General features: G+C 41.2%; 1 protein-coding gene across 17 annotated transcripts in view; it reads right to left on the reverse strand.

Annotated features, from left to right (window-relative positions):
- Positions 1-14,891: 14,891 nt before the first annotated feature.
- LOC110493208 (pleckstrin homology domain-containing family A member 6) overlaps positions 14,892-19,320 on the reverse strand; it is a 168,738-nt gene continuing 164,309 nt past the window's right edge. For all 17 annotated transcript variants that reach the window (XM_036950069.1, XM_036950072.1, XM_036950071.1 and 14 more), the window contains one exon: positions 14,892-18,200. The gene's annotated coding sequence lies outside the window, so the exon portion shown is untranslated. The remainder of the gene's footprint in view (positions 18,201-19,320) is intronic.

Below are 19,320 nucleotides of genomic sequence, written 5' to 3' on the forward strand. Positions count from 1 at the left end.
CTCAAATGTAGTACAAATCATTATGTCTATGGTTATTATTCTTAGAACCTATTCCCTTACACAGTTTAAGATAGAACGCATTCAATTTACCTTGCAGACTGGTTTGTATTAGTGCGCTTGTATAAAGTAACTTTGCTGGTTTCTGCTCTGAGCAATCAGAGTATATGTGTTCAATAGTCAAATCAAATCAAATTGTATTTGTCCCATACATGTGTTTAGCAGATGTTATTGTGGGTGTTGCGAAATGCTTTTGTTTCTAGCTCTAACAGTGCAGTAATATCTGAGAGTAATAACTAACATTTTCACAACAAAACACACACATCTAAAGTAAAGAAAACTAAAGTAAAGAAACGGAATTAAATATCGGGCGAGCAATGTCAGAGCGGCATAGACGTAGATACAGTAGAATAGGATAGAGTACAGTATATACACATGAGATGAGTAATGCAAAATATGTAAACATTACTAAGCTGCAACTCTCAATGCTGTGGTGAATGCTCGCACATTCAGATGTTAGCTGATTTCTTAGCTTTATTTTCTACACCCAGTATGCATAATGGCATGGCTGCAAATATTGCATCCTGGGAGCACATGCTGGTTAGGCTCTGTATACATCACCTAGGTGAATGTTGTGCTTATTCATGCATTGGCTAGTATGTTCTGCATCACCTTCACATAGTCGTTATGGCATGGGTGCTATCATTGTTATTGCAAGAGCACACAGTGAGTTTGTGGTGACTTAGAGGGCAACACTAGCTATCCCTTTCACAGCATCTGCTGGAGAATTGCAGTACGATGGCACATCATTTTAGGATAGTAGTAAGCAAGTTTATGTGCATTTTCATTCATGCTTGTCCATAGTGCGTATGCAGGCATCTTATATCCTGTTGCAGCTCACTATTGGAGCTAGGAACACAAATATTTCTCTACACCCGCAATAACATCTGCTGAATTTGTGTATGTGACCAATTAAATTTTATTTGAGCGTGACTCATGTTTACCAACTTGTGGTGGCCCGTGTGTGTGTGTGTGTGTTAAATTAGATGGTTCAGCAGTCGCACAGCATGATATCGCGCTACTCAAATGGCGTTAGTCGGTCGTTGGCTAAACAATACTGGGTTTTTTCGTCACTAAGCACATATTCACAGGAGTACAGCCTCATTTTCATTCCTAACCTTCATTTATAGCATACACATATTTAGCAGATGTTATTGCAGATGTAATGATATGCTTGTGTTCCTAGCTCCAACAATGGAGTAATATCTAAAAGAATACACACAAATACACACAAAGTAAAAGAATGAAATATAGAAATATTAGGACAAACAATGTCGGAATCCGGAGTGTGTGTGTGTGTACTGTATATAGTGGCAATAAAAAGTATGTGAACCCTTTGGAAATACCTGGACTTAAATTGGACATAAATTGGTCATAAAATTTGATCTGATCTTCATCTAAGTCACAACACACAACACTGACAACTTTACGGTTTTTACTTTTTAATTACTGTTTATATTTTTGTTTTTTCCCTCAACTTTTTCTCTCCGGACGCTTTATCTGGACATGGTTCGTCAGGACCTCCAACAGCCGAAGCTAAGTAGTAACATTAACATGATGCCTTCTAATTGCAGTCGCTGTACTCATGCTGTAGGAATGCTCATCCGGTGTCGCTCATTCAGCCGACAGAAACTTTCAACCGGTTTTCCCCATTAAGCAGCAAGTCAGAGTCAGGCCGAGCCTTCTCTTGTCTCTACTCCTCCCGTTACGGGGTCTGAGACGCCGAAGCTTCCCACCATTAGCTTTGACAAATTGAAAACTCATTCATTCAGTCATTGGCGACTCCATTACCCGCAGTATTAGACTGAAAACGAATCATCCAGCGATCATACACTGTTTACCAGGGGGCAGGGCTACCGACGTTAAGACTAATCTGAAGATGGTGCTGGCTAAAGCTAAAACTGGTGAGTGTAGAGACTATAGAGATATTGTTATCCTCCATGGCACCAACAATGTTAGGATGAAACAGTCAGAGATCACCAAGCGCAACATAGCTTCTGCGTGTAAATCAGCTAGAAAGATGTGTCGGCATCGAGTAATTGTCTCTGGCCCCCTCCCAGTTAGGGGGAGTGATGAGCTCTACAGCAGAGTCTGACAACTCAATCGCTGGTTGAAAACTGTTTTCTGCCCCTCCCAAAAGATAGAATTTGTAGATAATTGGCCCTCTTTCTGGGACTCACCCACAAACAGGACCAAGCCTGACCTGCTGAGGAGTGACGGACTCCATCCTAGCTGGAGGGGTGCTCTCATCTTATCTACCAACATAGACAGGGCTCTAACTCCTCTAGCTCCACAATGAAATAGGGTGCAGGCCAGGCAGCAGGCTGTTAGCCAGCCTGCCAGCATAGTGGAGTCTGCCACTAGCACAGTCAGTGTAGTCAGCTCAGCTATCACCATTGAGACCGTGTATGTGCCTCGACCTAGGTTGGGCAAAACTGAACATGGCGGTGTTCGCCTTAGCAATCTCACTAGGATAAAGACCTCCTCCATTCCTGTCATTATTGAAAGAGATCATGATACCTCACATCTCAAAATAGGGCTACTTAATGTTAGATCCCTTACTTCAAAGGCAATTATAGTCAATGAACTAATCACTGATCATAATCTTGATGTGATTGGCCTGACTGAAACATGGCTTAAGCCTGATGAATTTACTGTGTTAAATGAGGCCTCACCTCCTGGCTACACTAGTGACCATATCCCCCGTGCATCCCGCAAAGGCGGAGGTGTTGCTAACATTTACGATAGCAAATTTAAATTTACACAAAACAAATGACGTTTTCGTCTTTTGAGCTTCTAGTCATGAAATCTATGCAGCCTACTCAATCACTTTTTATTGCTACTGTTTACAGGCCTCCTGGGCCATATACAGCGTTCCTCATTGAGTTCCCTAAATTCCTATCGGACCTTGTAGTCATAGCAGATAATATTATAATCTTTGGTGACTTTAATATTCACATGGAAAAGTCCACAGACCCACTCCAAAAGGCCTTCGGAGCCATCATCGACTCAGTGGGTTTTGTCCAACATGTCTCTGGACCCACTCACTGTCACAGTCATACTCTGGACCTAGTTTTGTCCCATGGAATAAATGTTGTGGATCTTAATGTTTTTCCTCATAATCCTGGACTATCGGACCACCATTTTATTACGTTTGCAATTGCAACAAATAATCTGCTCAGACCCCAACCAAGGAACATCAAAACAGACAACACAAAGATTCCTTGATGTCCTTCCAGAGGACAAAAATCAGTTAACCACCTAACTGAGGAACTCAATTTAACCTTGCGCAATACCCTAGATGCAGTTGCACCCCTAAAAACTAAAAACGTTTATCATAAGAAACTAGCTCCCTGGTACACAGAAAATACCCGAGCTCTGAAGCAAGCTTCCAGAAAATTGGAACGGAAATGGCGCCATACCAAACTGAAAGTCTTCCGACTAGCTTGGAAAGAAAGTAATGTGCAGCACTGAAGAGCCCTTAGACTACTGCAATGCACTACTTTCCGGCTACCCGGATAAAGCACTAAATAAACTTCAGTTAGTGCTAAATACGGCAGCTAGAATCCTGACTAGAACCAAAAAATTTGATCATATTACTCCAGTGCTAGCCTCCCTACACTGGCTTCTTGTCAAAGCAAGGGCTGATTTCAAGGTTTTACTGCTAACCTACAAAGCATGACATGGGCTTGCTCCTACCTATCTCTCTGATTTGGTCCTGCCGTACATACCTACACGTACGCTACGGTCACAAGACGCAGGTCTCCTAATTGTCCCTAGAATTTCTAAGCAAACAGCTGGAGGCAGGGCTTTCTCCTATAGAGCTCCATTTTCATGGAACGGTCTGCCTACCCATGTCAGAGACGCAAACTCGGTCTCAACCTTTAAGTCTTTACTGAAGACTCATCTCTTCAGTGGGTCATATGATTGAGTGTAGTCTGGCCCAGGAGTGGGAAGGTGAACGGAAAGGCTCTGGAGCAACGAACCGCCCTTGCTGTCTCTGCCTGGCCGGTTCCCCTCTTTCCACTGGGATTCTCTGCCTCTAACCCTATTACAGGGGCTGAGTCACTGGCTTACTGGGGCTCTCTCATACCGTCCTGGGGAGGGGTGCGTCACCTGAGTAGGTTGAGTCACTGATGTGATCATCCTGTCTGGGTTGGCGCCCCCCCTTGGGTTGTGCCGTGGCGGAGATCTTTGTGGGCTATGCTCAGCCTTGTCTCAGGATGGTAAGTTGGTGGTTGAAAATATCCCTCTAGTGGTGTGGGGGCTGTGCTTTGGCAAAGTGGGTGGGGTTATATCCTTCCTGTTTGGCCCTGTCCGGGGGTGTCCTCGGATGGGGCCACAGTGTCTCCTGACCCCTCCTGTCTCAGCCTCCAGTATTTATGCTGCAGTAGTTTATGTGTCGGGGGGCTAGGGTCAGTTTGTTATATCTGGAGTGCTTCTCCTGTCCTATTCGGTGTCCTGTGTGAATTTAAGTGTGCTCTCTCTAATTCTCTCTTTCTCTCTTTCTTTCTCTCTCTCGGAGGACCTGAGCCCTAGGACCATGCCTCAGGACTACCTGACATGATGACTCCTTGCTGTCCCCAGTCCACCTGGCCGTGCTGCTGCTCCAGTTTCAACTAACCTGAGCCCTAGGACCATGCCCCAGGACTACCTGACATGATGACTCCTTGCTGTCCCCAGTCCACCTGACCGTGCTGCTGCTCCAGTTTCAACTGTTCTGCCTTATTATTATTCGACCATGCTGGTCATTTATGAACATTTGAACATCTTGGCCATGTTTTGTTATAATCTCCACCCGGCACAGCCATAAGAGGACTGGCCACCCCACATAGCCTGGTTCCTCTCTAGGTTTCTTCCTAGGTTTTGGCCTTTCTAGGGAGTTTTTCCTAGCCACCGTGCTTCTACACCTGCATTGCTTGCTGTTTGGGGTTTTAGGCTGGGTTTCTGTACAGCACTTTGAGATATCAGCTGATGTACGAAGGGCTTTATAAATAAATTTGATTTGATTTGACTAGACAACACAGTCTGTTTAAACCAATGACACACAAACAATTATACGTTTTCATGTCTTTATTGAACACACCGTGTAAACATTCACAGTGCAGGGTGGGAAAAGTATGTGAACCCTTGGATTTAATAACTTGTTGACCCTTCTTTGGCAGCAATAACCTAAAATAAACGTTTTCTGTAGTTGCGGATCAGACCTACACAATGGGCAGGAGGAATTTTGGACCATTCCTCTTTACAAAACTGTTTCAGTTCAGTAACATTCTTGGGATGTCTGGTATGAACCGCTCTCTTGACGTCATGCCACAGCATTTCAATCGGGTTGAGGTCAGGACTCCGTCTGGGCCCCTCCAGAAGGTGTATTTTCTTCTGTTGAAGCCATTCTGTTGTTGATTTATTTCTGTGTTTCGGGTCATTGTCCTGTTGCATCACCCAATTTCTGTTGAGCTTCAATTGGAGGAGAGATAGCCTTACATTCTCCTGCAAAATATCTTGATAAACTTGGGAATTCGTTTTTTGCAAGCTGTCCATGCCCTGAGGCAGAAAAGTAGCTCCAAACCATGATGCTCCCTTCACCATACACCATACACCATACAGTCGGGATGAGGATTCGATGTTGGTGTGCTGTGCCTTTTTTCTCCTATGAACACCATTCTTGTTTAGTGTTTTTTTAAGTATCGTAGACGCATCAACAGAGATGTCAGCATGTTCCAGAGATTTCTGTAAGTCTTTTGTGTAAGTTCTTCTTAACTTCATATGGCTGCAGGGGCAGTATTGAGTAGCTTGGATGAAAAGGTGCCCATTATAAACGGCCAGCTCCTCAGTCTCAGTTGCTAATATATGCATATTATTATTAGTATTGGATAGAAAATACTCTAAAGTTTCCAAAACGGTCAAAATATTGTCTGTGAGTATAACAGAACTGATATTGCAGGCGAAACCCTGAGGAAAATCAAAACAGGAAGTGGCTTCTATTTTGAAAACTCCCTTTGCTGGATTTAAAGGGATATGAACCAGATTCCTTTTCCTAGCGCTTCCTCAAGGTGTCAACAGTCTTCAGACATAGTTTCAGGCTTTTATTTTGAAAAATGAGCCAGAACGATAACATCGTGTCAAGTGGTCACATGAGTTTTGCTCACGCAACAGAGTTTGGATAGGTATTACTTTTCCCTCTCCTACTGTGGAACACATTTGCGGTTGATATATTATCGAATATATATTTTAAAAACAACCTGAGGATTGATTATAAAAAACTTTTGACATGTCTCTGTGGACATTATGGAAATTATTTGGAATTTTTGTCTTTGTTGTCGTGACCACTCTTTCCTGTGGATTTCTGAACAAAGGTATTTTGGATATAAAAATTATCTTCATGGAACAAAAGGAACATTTGTTGTGTAACTGGGAGTCTCGTGAGTGAAAACATCCGAAGATCATGAAAGGTAAATTATTAATTTGATTGCTTTTCTGATTTTCGTGACCAAGCTTCCTGATGCTAAGTGTACTTAATGTTTTGTCGTGTGATCGATAAACTTACACAAACGCTTGGATTGCTTTCGCTGTAAAGCATAATTTCGAAATCTGACACGACAGGTGGATTAACAAAAGGCTAAGCTGTGTTTTCCTATATTGGACTTGTGATTTCATGAATATAAATATTTGTAGTAATATTTATTGATTGTAGCGCTATGCTGTTCAGCGGTTGTTGATGACACTTATCCCGATAGGGGGATTGTAGCCGTAACAAGTTTAACCTAATTGAGCATTCTGCTCTGTGCTCTTGCAGTCATCTTTGCAGGACAGCCACTCCTAGGGAGAGTAGCAACAGTGCTGAACTTTCTCCATTTATAGACAATTTGTCTATAAAGGCAAGACGTGAGGCAAGACATGGGATGGGAGACTGCCGAGCCAACCAAGGCAAGAAAACCTCTCGAGCCAGCTAAGGCATGAAAGCCTGATGAACCAGCTGAGCCATCCTCGGTTCCTTCAGCAGTGGCACCCGGACCCGATGTCACCAACCAAAACAAAAAAACTCCCTGATGCTTCCTATATTTGTGTCAGCATTCTGTGTGGACAGACAGATGCTGGGAGACAAGAAGAAGGTACGGGGAGTGAATATTTAATAAATAACAGACGTGAAACGAAACACAGACAGCGTCTGTACAAGGGAAACATAACAACATTAATGCTGACACAGGGCTCAAACTGAGGAATACACAGATATAGAGGAGGCAATCAATAAAGTGATGGGAGTCCAGGTGAGTCCAATGAAGTGTTGTTTAGTGTTTGGTTGCAACTTTCCCAACTGTTCGTTTGTCGGTTTGTTGTTTTTGTTCCAGTATTCATCTTTATTAAAATCATTATGAATACGTACCACGCTGCTCTTTGGTCCTCTTCTCCTTCTCCCGACGACAATCGTTACAGACCATTAATACTGCAGACATGTTTTAGTACCTTTCTCCAGATCTGTGCCTCGACACAAACCTGTCTCAGAGCTCTACGGACAATTCCTTCAACCTCATGGCTTGGTTTTTGGTCTGACATGCAATGTCAACTGTAGGACCTTGTACAAAGAGATCTGGGCCTTTCCAAATCGTGTCCAAACAATTGAATTTACCACAGGTGGACTCCAATCAACTTATAGAAACATCTTAAGTATGATCAATGGAAACTAACTGAGCTCAATTTCGAGGCTTATAGTCTAATGTCGAAAGTTTTCACAATTCCTGACATTTAATCCCAGTAAAAAAATCCCTATTTTAGGTCAGTGAGGATCACCACTTCATTTTAAGAATGTGAAACGTCAGAATAATAGTAGAGATAATTATTTATTTCAGATTTGAATTCTTTCATCACATTCTCAGTGGGTCAGAAGTTTATATACACTCCATTAGTATTTGGTAGCCTTGCCTTTAAATTGTTTTACTTGGGTCAAACGTTTCGGGTAGCCTTCCACAAGCTTCCCATTATAAGTTGGGTGAATTTTGGCCCATTTCTCCTAACAGAGCTGGTGTAACAGGTTTGTAGGCCTCCTTGCTCGCACACGCCTTTTCAGTTCTGCCCACACATTTTCTATAGGATTGAGGTCAGGGCTTTGTGATGGCCACTCCAATACCTTGACATTGTTATCCTTAACTTGTTAAGGTATAGGGAGCAGCATTTCCCTTTTGGATAAATAGCGTGCCCAATTTAAACTTCCTGCTACTCATGCCAAGAATATAAGATATGCATATTATTAGTAGATTTCGATAGAAAACAATCTGAAGTTTCTAAAACTGTTTGAAACATGTCTGTGAGTATAACATAACTTATGTAGCAGGCAAAACCCTGAGGACTAACCGTTCAGATTCTTTTTTTTTTAGGTCTCTGTCTGTTCAGTGAGTTCTCATTGGGAAACAATATTTCTTAGGAACTTGTTTTCAGTTCCTACCGCTTCCACTGGATGTCACCAGTCTTTGAAATTTAGTTGAGGTTAATTCCTTTGTGCAATGAAGAAGTACGGCTATCTAGGAACTGCGTAACACTGTTGAGAGTTGCGCAAGACTTGAAAAGGAGCCTGGTTTGTTGTCTTCCTGTATTGAACACAGATAGACCCATCTTCAATTTGATCGATTATTAACGTTTAAAAATACCTGAAGTTGTATTACAAAAGTAGTTTGAAATGTTTTGGTAAAGTTTACAGGAAACTTTTGAAATATTTTGTAGTGACGTTGCGCAATTTGAAAGCTGTTTTTTTCTGGATCAAACGCGGCAAATAAATTGACATTTTGGATACAGTGGGGAGAACAAGTATTTGATACACTGCCGATTTTGCAGGTTTTCCTACTTACAAAGCATGTAGAGGTCTGTAATTTTTATCATAGTTACACTTCAACTGTGAAAGACAGAATCTAAAACAAAAATCCAGAAAATCACATTGAAAGATTTTTAAGTAATTCATTTGCATTTTATTGCATGACATAAGTATTTGATCACCTACCAACCAGTAAGACTTCCGTCTCTCACAGACCTGTTAGTTTTTTATTTAAGAAGCTCTCCTGTTCTCCACTCATTTCCCGTATTAACTGCACCTGTTTGAACTTGTTACCTGTATAAAAGACACCTGTCCACACACACAAACAGACTCCAACCTCTCCACAATGGCCAAGAGCAGGGAGCTGTGTAAGGACATCAGGGATAAAATTGTAGACCTGCACAAGGCTGGGATGGGCTACAGGACAATAGGCAAGCAGGTTGGTGAGAAGGCAGCAACTGTTGGCGCAATTATTAGAAAATGGAAGAAGTTCAAGATGAAGGTCAATCACCCTCGGTCTGGGGTTCCATGCAAGATCTCACCTCGTGGGGCATCAATGATCATGAGGAAAATGAGGGATCAGCCCAGAACTATACGACAGGACCTGGTCAATGACCTGAAGAGAGCTGGGACCACAGTCTCAAAGAAAACCATTAGTAACACACTACGCCGTCATGGATTAAAATCCTGCAGCGCACTGCAAGGTCCCCCTATTCAAGACGGCTCATGTCTAGGCCCTTCTGAAGTTTGCCAATGACCATCTGGATGATCCAAAGGAGGAATGGGAGAAGGTCATGTGGTCTAATGAGACAAAAAATATAGCTTTTTGTCTAAACTCCACTCACCGTGTTTGGAGGAAGAAGAAGGATGAGTACAACCCCAAGAACACCATCCCAACCGTGATGCATGGAGGTGGAAACATCATTCTTTGGAGATGCTTTTCTGCAAAGGGGACAGGACGACTGCACCATATTGAGGGGAGGATGAATGAGGCCATGTATTGCGAGATCTTGGCCAACAACCTCCTTCCCTCAGTAAGAGCATTGAAGATGGGCCGTGGCTAGGTCTTCCAGCATGACAACGACCCGAAACACACAGCCAGGGCAACTAACGCGTGACTCCGTAAGAAGCATCTCAAGGTCCTGGAGTGGCCTAGCCAGTCTCCAGACCTGAACCCAATAGAAAATCTTTGGAGGGAACTGCCCAGCGACAGCCCAGAAACCTGAAGGATCTGGAGAAAGTCTGAATGGAGGAGTGGGCCAAAATCCATGCTGCAGTGTGTGCAAACCTGGCCAAGAACTACAGGAAACGTATGATCTCTGTAATTGCAAACAAAGGTTTCTGTACCAAATATTAAGTTCTGCTTTTCTGATGTATCAAATACTTATGTCATGCAATAAAATGCTAATTAATTACTTAAAAATCATACAATGAGATTTTCTGGATTTTTGTTTTAGATTCCGTCTCTCACAGTTGAAGTGTTCATATGATAAAAATTACAGACCTCTATCTGCTTTGTAAGTAGGAAAACCTGCAAAATCAGCAGTGTATATCAAATACTTTTTCTCCCCACTGTACATATGGACAGAATTAATCGAACAAAAGGACAAATTGTGATGTTTATGGGACATATTGGAGTGCCAACAAAAGAAACTCATCAAAGGTAAGGCACGTTTTATATTTTATTTCTGCATTTTGTGTAGCGCCTGCAGGGTTGAAATATGCTACCCTCTTTGTTTACTGTTGTGCTATCATCAGATAATAGCTTCTTATGCTTTCGCCAAAAAGCCTTTTTAAAATCTGACATGTTGGCTGGATTCACAACAAGTGTAGCTTAATTTAGTATCTTACATGTGTGATTTAATGAAAGTTAGATTTTTATATCATTTTATTTGAATTTGCTGCGCTGCATTTTCCCTGGCTTTTGGCCAAGTGGGACGCAAGCGCCCCCTATACCATAAGAAGTTAATGTTTAATCTTAAGGCTCCGCTGGCGGGACACCTGTCGAAACCATCCGGTGAAATTGGAGGACGCGCAATTCAAATAAATAATTGGAATATTAAACATTTATGAACATACAAGTATCTTATATTGTTTAAAAGCTTAACTATGTGTTAATCTAACTGCATTGTCCTATTTGTGATAAACTTTACAGCGAAAGCATACCATGCAATTGTTCAAGGACGGCGGACCACATAAACATATTTTTCAACTAGCACAGGCTTTATAAAATCACAATTGCGATTAAATAAATCACTTTCTTTTGAAAATCTTCCTCTGTTTGCAATCCCAGGGGTCCCAGCTACAACATCAATGGTCATTTTGTTTGATAAATCGTTCTTTATATCCCAAAAAGTCAGTTTAGTTGGTGCCATTGATTTCAGTAATCCACTCGTTCAACATGGAGACAAAGGAGACCTAAAAGCTAAACTTTGTTCAAACAAGTCAAACTACGTTTCTATATGATCCGCAGGTGTCCTAAAATGTAAATAAACTATACTATTTCATACGGAAATAAGTATGTTCAATAGAAAAGTAAAATTAGTAAGCACGCATCCTCTTCATTGCGCAACAACAGACTGATATTGTGCCGGGACTCTTTGTTCAAAAACTCAAGTCTTGCTCGTTTTTGAAGAAACAAGCCTGAAAAATGAACAAAGACTGTTGACATCTAGTGGAAGCCATATGAATTGCAATCTGGGAGCTGGAATTACATAAAACCCATAGCTTTCCATTATAAGAGCCTGGGAGCTACAAAATATAATTCTGGTTGGTTTTTCTTTGGATTTCTGCCTGCCATATCAATTGTGTTATAGTCTCATACATTATGTTAACATTTCTACAAACGTCAAAGTGTTTTCTATCCAATGGTATAAATGATATGCAATTCCTGGCTTCTGGGCCTGAGTAACAGGCAGTTTACTTTGGGCATGTCATTCAGGCGGAAATTCAGAAAAAAATGACTCTAAAGGCACAGTTTTAGGCACAGTCAACTTGGTGTATGTAAACTTCTGACCCACTGGAATTGTGATGCTATAAGTGAAATAATCTGTCTGTTACAATTGTTGGAACAATTACTTGTGTCATGCACAAAGAAGTCATTTGTGGAATGGTGGAAAAATTAGTTTGAATGACTCCAACCTTTGTGTATGTAAACTTCAACTGAATACAGTACCAGTCAAAAGTCTGGACACACCTTCTCATTCAAGGCTGACCTTTATGTCTTAAAGTAATGATAGACTGTCATTTCTCTTTGCTTATTTGAGCTGTTCTTGACATATTATGGGCTTGGTCTTTTACCAAACAGGGCTATATTCTGTATACCAACCCTACCTTGTCACAACACAGTTGATCAGCTCAAATGCATTAAGAAGGATATAAATTCCACAGAAAGAAAGGCACACCTGTTCATTTAAATGCACTCCAGGTGACTTCTTCATGAAACTGGTTGAGAGAATGCCAAGTCTGTTCAAGCTGTCATCAAGCTACTTTGAAGAATCTAAAATCTAAAATCTATTTTGATTTGTTTAACACTTTTTTTGGTTACTTCTACTTACTATTCCATATGTGTTATTTCATAGTTTTGACGTCTTCACTATTATTCTACAATGTAGAAAATAGTAAAAATAAAGAAAAACCCTTGAATGAGTAGGTGTGTTCAAACTTTTGACTGGTACCCTATACATTAAAAAACAAAGGAAAGCGTGGAGATAAAATACTGTATCTTTCCTTTAAGACCACTTTACTAGTTTGCCTGGGAATTTTCCAAGGTTACCTTCTTGCCCAGCCCTGCCTTTATGCCTAAGGTTAGCGACAATTACAATTGTCTCAACTTGGAGCGTGTGGCTTTCCTCCTGCCGCCTTTGCCTTCTATAGAAGGGGAGCGGCTACACCATTTGTGTCCAGTACTCACGTTGCGCATATACAGTACTTTAATTATATGTATCACATCCGGCCATGATTGGGAGTCTCATTGGGCAGTGCACAATTGGAATTGGCCCAGCGTCGTCCGGGTTTGGCCGGGGTAGGCCGTTATTGTAAAAAATAATTTGTTCTTAACTGACTTGCCTGGTTAAATAAAGGCTAAATAAAACAAATACAAATAAAACATTTGGGAGCGCTTTGCGCAAGAGCAACAAACTCTTTGTGTCCTGGATCCCTCCCTGCAAGGGGAGACCCCTTTCTTATCAACGGTTATCACATTGGTTTGTGGAAGCGATTGCAATTTATTGGCCTATAATAGCAAGGGATTACAGCCTCTGTAGGGCCTGAGGTCTGCATACTTTTTTACTAAACATTCCATCATAAATAGTATGCGGCGATGAGTACATACGATCGGAGAGCATCTGCGATACGTGAGTTGGCCATATCCCGCTAGTGATATGTCAAAACAAATAATTGAAAGAGAACTGAAGGTGACTTGCTCAACCCCGGTTCTAAGGTACCACATTCACGAATTCACAAGACTGTGAGGATGTTGGTTATGCTTGATAATGATCAGAGGGGCAGGAGGGTGGCTGTTCAGTATGAGGGGAGTGGCTCCCTCATTCTCCATTTGCCATGTCTGTCTCCCCGAAAGAAGTGCATGATTAGTTCTTTGAGCTGCTTAGAGATTCTGGTGAATCCCACTAGTGAGAAGTCTCACTTTTATTATCAGAGAACAGGGGTTACACAAGTAACCTTCATTTTTCTGAAGGCTTGTCATCTGATTGGATTGTCTGACTCTTCTCTCTATCATGATCAATACATTCACTGTTTTCACAGACTCTGTGGGATTGTTATGGCATGGTTATAATATTTTCAAAGAGGCTACAGGCACCACATGGTCTTACAAGAAACAAGATATCCAGCATACAGGTCTGCGCATACACAGACCCCAGAGAGTTGAATCCCATCTCAACCTGTTTTTGAGTAATGATGCAGGCAAAAGGCAGGTGGTCTCCCACAAAGGACAAATATTGGCAAAGCAGCAGGACTGTCTTTGTCCACAGTGTGGAAGCTCACTTAGTACTCTCTCTCTCTCTCTGTGTGTGAGAGACATGCAGATGCACGAAGACAGACAGTCAGAGTGAGGGAGAGAGAGCTCTGTGTGAACTGTTGATTGAATCAAGGTGATTGTGATGTTTTTATATAGGTCCCTCTTGAGGAAGGCTTGGGTCATTACCAGTAGTCCAAATACCACCCAATAGACAGAGCCACAAGCCGCATCCGAATTCCCATACTAGCGTACTACATACTTAAACTGCATAGTATGTACTCATCGTCACGTACTATTTATTACGTAATGTTTAGTAAAAAGTATGCAGTATGCCACGGCTATGGATTCGGATATATAACTGGCTAGCTAGGTTAAATATGAAGTTGCCGCTCAACAACATCAAGCTTATCAGATATTCAGTTAACTTCAAATCCTACTAAAGCAGGATTGCACTGTTGGTGTGAAACTCCCGAAAAGTTTACAATGCATTCATACAACCTGAGAAGCCAAAATGATTGACATTGAAATGTCACATACTATTTTTCTCATACTCAAATGGCGGACAATTTAGGATGCTAGTATTGGTGTTTGGACTGCCACTAAACAGAGTTTGGCATACTAATCTATGTGTTTGCAACACATTTCTTTGACAATAACAGTATTTGGGGGGATTTGTTGTTGTTGTTGCCAGATATAAAATTGTGATCTTTCAATAGAAGTTTAAAAGTCGGAGTTTGCCAAACACTTCAACTAGGCTACTCATGCCAGTAAGAACAAACAGATGATAGCTTTGCCTTATAATAATTCAAATATACTTTATTGGAGTGTGTAAATGAGTTACCTATGAAGTCCAGTATTGTTGACCATGTAGCACAGTCCAGAAAGTGTTCTCAATGCGAGCCCCATAATTTCACCATGTCCGGGTCTCCATCATCTTTCAGTCAAATTTGTACGAGACACAGGATACATTTTTTTCACCAAAGGAATACTGAAAGTTAAATGACAGTTGATTTCATACTGTGTCTTCCACACATCCAGTCAGTCTTCAAAGTCTACATGATATCATCAGGTTTATTTATCAGACATACACATAGAATAGAATATAACAAAGTCCATATGATATAATATAAGAGTCCTTATGATATAATGTAAGAGTCCATATGATATAATGAGTCCTTATGATATTGTCAGTAAAGGTCTATTAATATAACAGACAGAAAGTATGATGATCAGTAGTATAATTATTTTGGCAGTGATACTCAACATCAATAACATGATCAAAACAATAACGGTAATAATATCAATGATTATGATTATAATTTTTCTTAGAAAGTACGGCGGAATATTCCGAAAACATCTAAAGAGAAACACATACTGTATATATTTGTATACATTCACTTTATTGCAAGAAGGTTTTCCTAAAGCAAGCATATGATTTTTCACTTTTTTATTTGCATAGTTCAAGCATTTTGTGTATTTTTCGCCAAAATAGCAACAGTTGATGTTATTATTAAGATATACGTAGTTGAAATGGGAAATATGTACATAGACCAATGTGCTAAATCTTTCCACATCATTATTAGCCATAAATGCTACATTTTTTATCAAATATTGGACACCCCGTATTTGGCTGTTTTGTGTTTCTCAACACATTATGAGGCCAATTGTTCCAAAAATACCAATATTTTCAAAATCATCTTTAAACCAGGGTCTTCAAGACAAATCTTAAAAGCAAATTAAAAAAATATTTTAGCAATAATCATTTTCCCCCAATATTGTGAAAAACGCAAAACATTCCTGATTACATGCTAAAAATGTAACCTGTCGGCTGAAACCTTATTTTAGTCATCAAATACCCATGAGTCTAAAAAAATATGTACTGCATCTTTTGACCTTAGTTGTCCCTTTCTCAAACAAGAAAAAAATATAACTATTTTCTTCAGACTTTTTTTTATTTTTTATAATAATAATCTGCTGTATACACTAATGTTTCCCTTGCCTCCAAACATGATGGCTTGAGTCTGAAGAAAGACATCCTCTTATACAGACACAGCATTGCCTCTGAGCCAATATTACAAAGGGGGAGAAACGAATGGATGGAGGAAAAAAGACAGAGAAGGAGAGATGGGTGGATTGCGAGGGAGGAATGTAGACAGGAATAGAAAGGGCTGCGCTTTCAGAGGGCCACAGGTTCAATCTGGAGACGCTAACAGTGATCGACTGACAAACAAAATGTTCCTTATTAAGAGACAGCCAAAATGCAAAGGATGGGTCGGCAACTTATATTAGAGGACAGGAGGACGACGAGGATGTTGCACATACCTGCACCATGATACATCCTCCACTTAGAATGTGGAGTGACTTGTCATATACGTGTATAATATATGAGCTCCTCCAACCCTGACCAGGACAGCAATATGTCTATATATTTCTGTGTCTATCTATCTCTCACCCAAAGTGGTTGATCACGTTAGAAGTGATGGTTCATAGAAAAATAATTAGATGTATTTTGAGAGGTAAAAACGTATTGATCAGAATAAACGATCTCTATATGCTAAAAAAGGTTCAGTCTTCAACATAGCACTGTATAATATTAGGGATATGATACATGTAGGATGCATTTAGCTTTCTGATATGTACACACTGTAAGTTGGCTGTGATGCAGGTTGCTGGCCCATCTTAACACAAACAAGTGTTTCAACCAGCAGACTTATTCTAAGGTCACTTCTTTTTTTTTTTACTGACGTCTTTCCACATACTATATACTGTACTGTATATATATATATGTATATATATAAATGTAGATATAGAGAGATTTTATCTACACATGTATCTATTGACATACTGTACCACTGAAGTAAGGTCTTATAGCAGTGAGAGAACTAAGAGGAGTCCAATGGCTTTAATGCCAATGGTGTGTGGGCTGTACTCACATCAAGACACACAGTTACCAGAGAACTAACAGCGGTTTCAGAGTGAGGCAGGATAGGTCTTCCTGCAGACAGTCACACACATACACATATAGGTCCCAACCAGCCCTGGGTGTAGGACGGGAAAGGGGACAGAGGGGGTGTAGCCTAGCCTGGAGAAAAGGTTGGGAGGCAGGCGTCACAGTGGGTTGGGTGTTCAATAGGTGTGTTCCTCACCTGGGATGAGAGGTGTTGGAAGGAATCGAAGGGAGACTCATGCAAACACTGCTGTACACCAATTTCCTGCGACCACTGTATTGAGGGGGGGGGGGTACTTTCATACAGTACAGCTCTCCCACTAATGGCCTCTGAAGACGACGCCAGGAAGTCGAAGGGCAAGGGCTGTTTAACTGAGTTTGAAACAATTACCTAGGAGCCAATCAGAGACAAAACAACATTGGCCATTTCCTGTTGTGTCAGGGTTTCCCCAAACTCGATCCTGAATCAGCTGTTTAGTGCTAGGGCAAAAAACAAAATGTCCACCCAGGGGGGCCCAAGGATCGAGTTTGGGAAACCCTATGTTATGTTACTGTTCCCACTCCTATCTCTCTTTATGGTTCTTGAACTACCATCTGTCCGTCTCCTCTTCTGTGACCATTTCCTGTTACACTGTAACATCAGCCTCTGATTGGTTCTACTGCTCTCTGCACCAATAAGAAGCTCTCACTCCCCAGTCCCTCTTCCTGAAGTCCAGCACCGGCAGTCCTAATCCCTCTTCATCTTAACAGAGATCCGTGCATCACGTACGTTAAGTCCCCTCCTGAACCGTTCAGTCACAGAACTCTACTGTCCTGGGCTTCTAGTCTCTGTGGACCTTCTAATCTCTCTATAGCATACACCTTTCCTGAGCTGAGTAACGGAGAAAAACTGTTGAAACAGTCTCACTGTCAGTGTAGCATGGAGGAGAGCATGTTTGAGTGCTGTATACACCCCCTGGTTTCTGGCTAGCTTAGTAGTATCAAATGCTGTGTCAAACGCATCATCCCCAAAATAGTGAAACATGACAGCATTGTGTTTTATTTGCATTTGTTTAGTTTGCGTTACCTGCCCTTACAGAGAAGCTATTTTCTGCCAGGCCTAGACTAAGAAGAATTGTGTAAGTGTGGTGAAGGATAGAGAGAGAGTGGAGGGAGCCGTTATAGACCCCTTGTGGTGGGAGGTGTGGGCCTCCATCATAGTCTGTTTGCCTTGAAAAAGTCCTCAGGTGGTCAACTTCCCAAACTTCCTGTGACCGCCTCATGTTTCCGGTTGTGTTGTTGTGGAGGTCATTGGGTTTATACACCGGCGGGCAGATGGTCTGGGAGATTAACCAGTTTCTTTGGGCATTTTTTTTATATTCCAGTGGATCCTCAGAAGGACGCTCCGTCAAACTTGACGGCAGCCAGAGCTTGAGCTAGAGATGAAAGAGAGCGAGATGAGAGAGAGAAAACATTCTTTAATCCCAGTAAAACTCACTTTTACAAAACACTCAAACAAAGACACAATGAAAATTGAAAGCAGAGAAAGGAAATGTTTCCAGACTCAGATGAGTTGCCTTTCTGCTATTTGTTTGTGTGACTCTCTAAATGCTTATTTGACCACAGGACAACTCTCTGTGCTGCCTCATTTTGGTAAACCACTCCACTTCAGGCCAGTTTGTTCCAATCACTGCTGAGGGTTCTGTCGTTGAGTACAGGATGTGCCCCTTTTATCTTTAAGAGTGGTTATTGAGGGGACTCAATAGATGTTACAACAAGGCTGAGAAAGCTGCAGTGCAACATCGACTTGAGTCATTTTCCACTGAACATACTCTGCATGGTTGCAATTTGGGTACAAGTCCACAATGGTGCGTTTCACCTTTTTACTTGTTAGAAATTACTGCTCTGTCGGAACTAGAAGCACAAGCATTTCGCTACACTCGCATTAACATCTGCTAACCATATGTATGTGACCAATATCATTTGATTTGATGAACTAACATCAGCTTGAAAACAACAACAATGGTAATAGAAAGCCATTGAAGTGGGACCGCCACTTTATATAATACATTTAGAATCAAAGCGTTTGGTGTGAGTATGCAGACAACAGACCCTGAACACCATGAATCAAGCAGAAAGACATTAGGTTGGAACTAACGATGCTACCCGAGGACTTCAAGCTCTTTTACGGTATTGCATTGTTGTGCCATTTGTTCAAGTCTGCATTCAATTTGTGCACCTGGGTTTTGGGAAGGGCCATGTGTGACCCTACCAATGTTTAAAAGTAAGGCGGATATCTCAAGATGTTTTTGCCAATATCTCAAGTTGTTTTTGTCAAACACAATGCGGGGAAGTAAATGAGGATCGTTTGTGAGCTGTATGTTTTTTGTCCAGGAATGACAGGACCGTGATTATGGTGATTATGGTCATAACCAAGCACATAAGCTAATGAAAAATGACAGAAACGATCTGACATTTGATCTCCGCTGGTCCAAATGGTGCTGACAGGAAGCTTGATCCTCCTATTAGTTTAATGAGACAGCTGTTAGCTTCAAG

Source organism: Oncorhynchus mykiss, chromosome 17 (genome assembly GCF_013265735.2).
Source record: "Oncorhynchus mykiss isolate Arlee chromosome 17, USDA_OmykA_1.1, whole genome shotgun sequence".
NCBI classification, from domain to species: domain Eukaryota; kingdom Metazoa; phylum Chordata; class Actinopteri; order Salmoniformes; family Salmonidae; genus Oncorhynchus; species Oncorhynchus mykiss.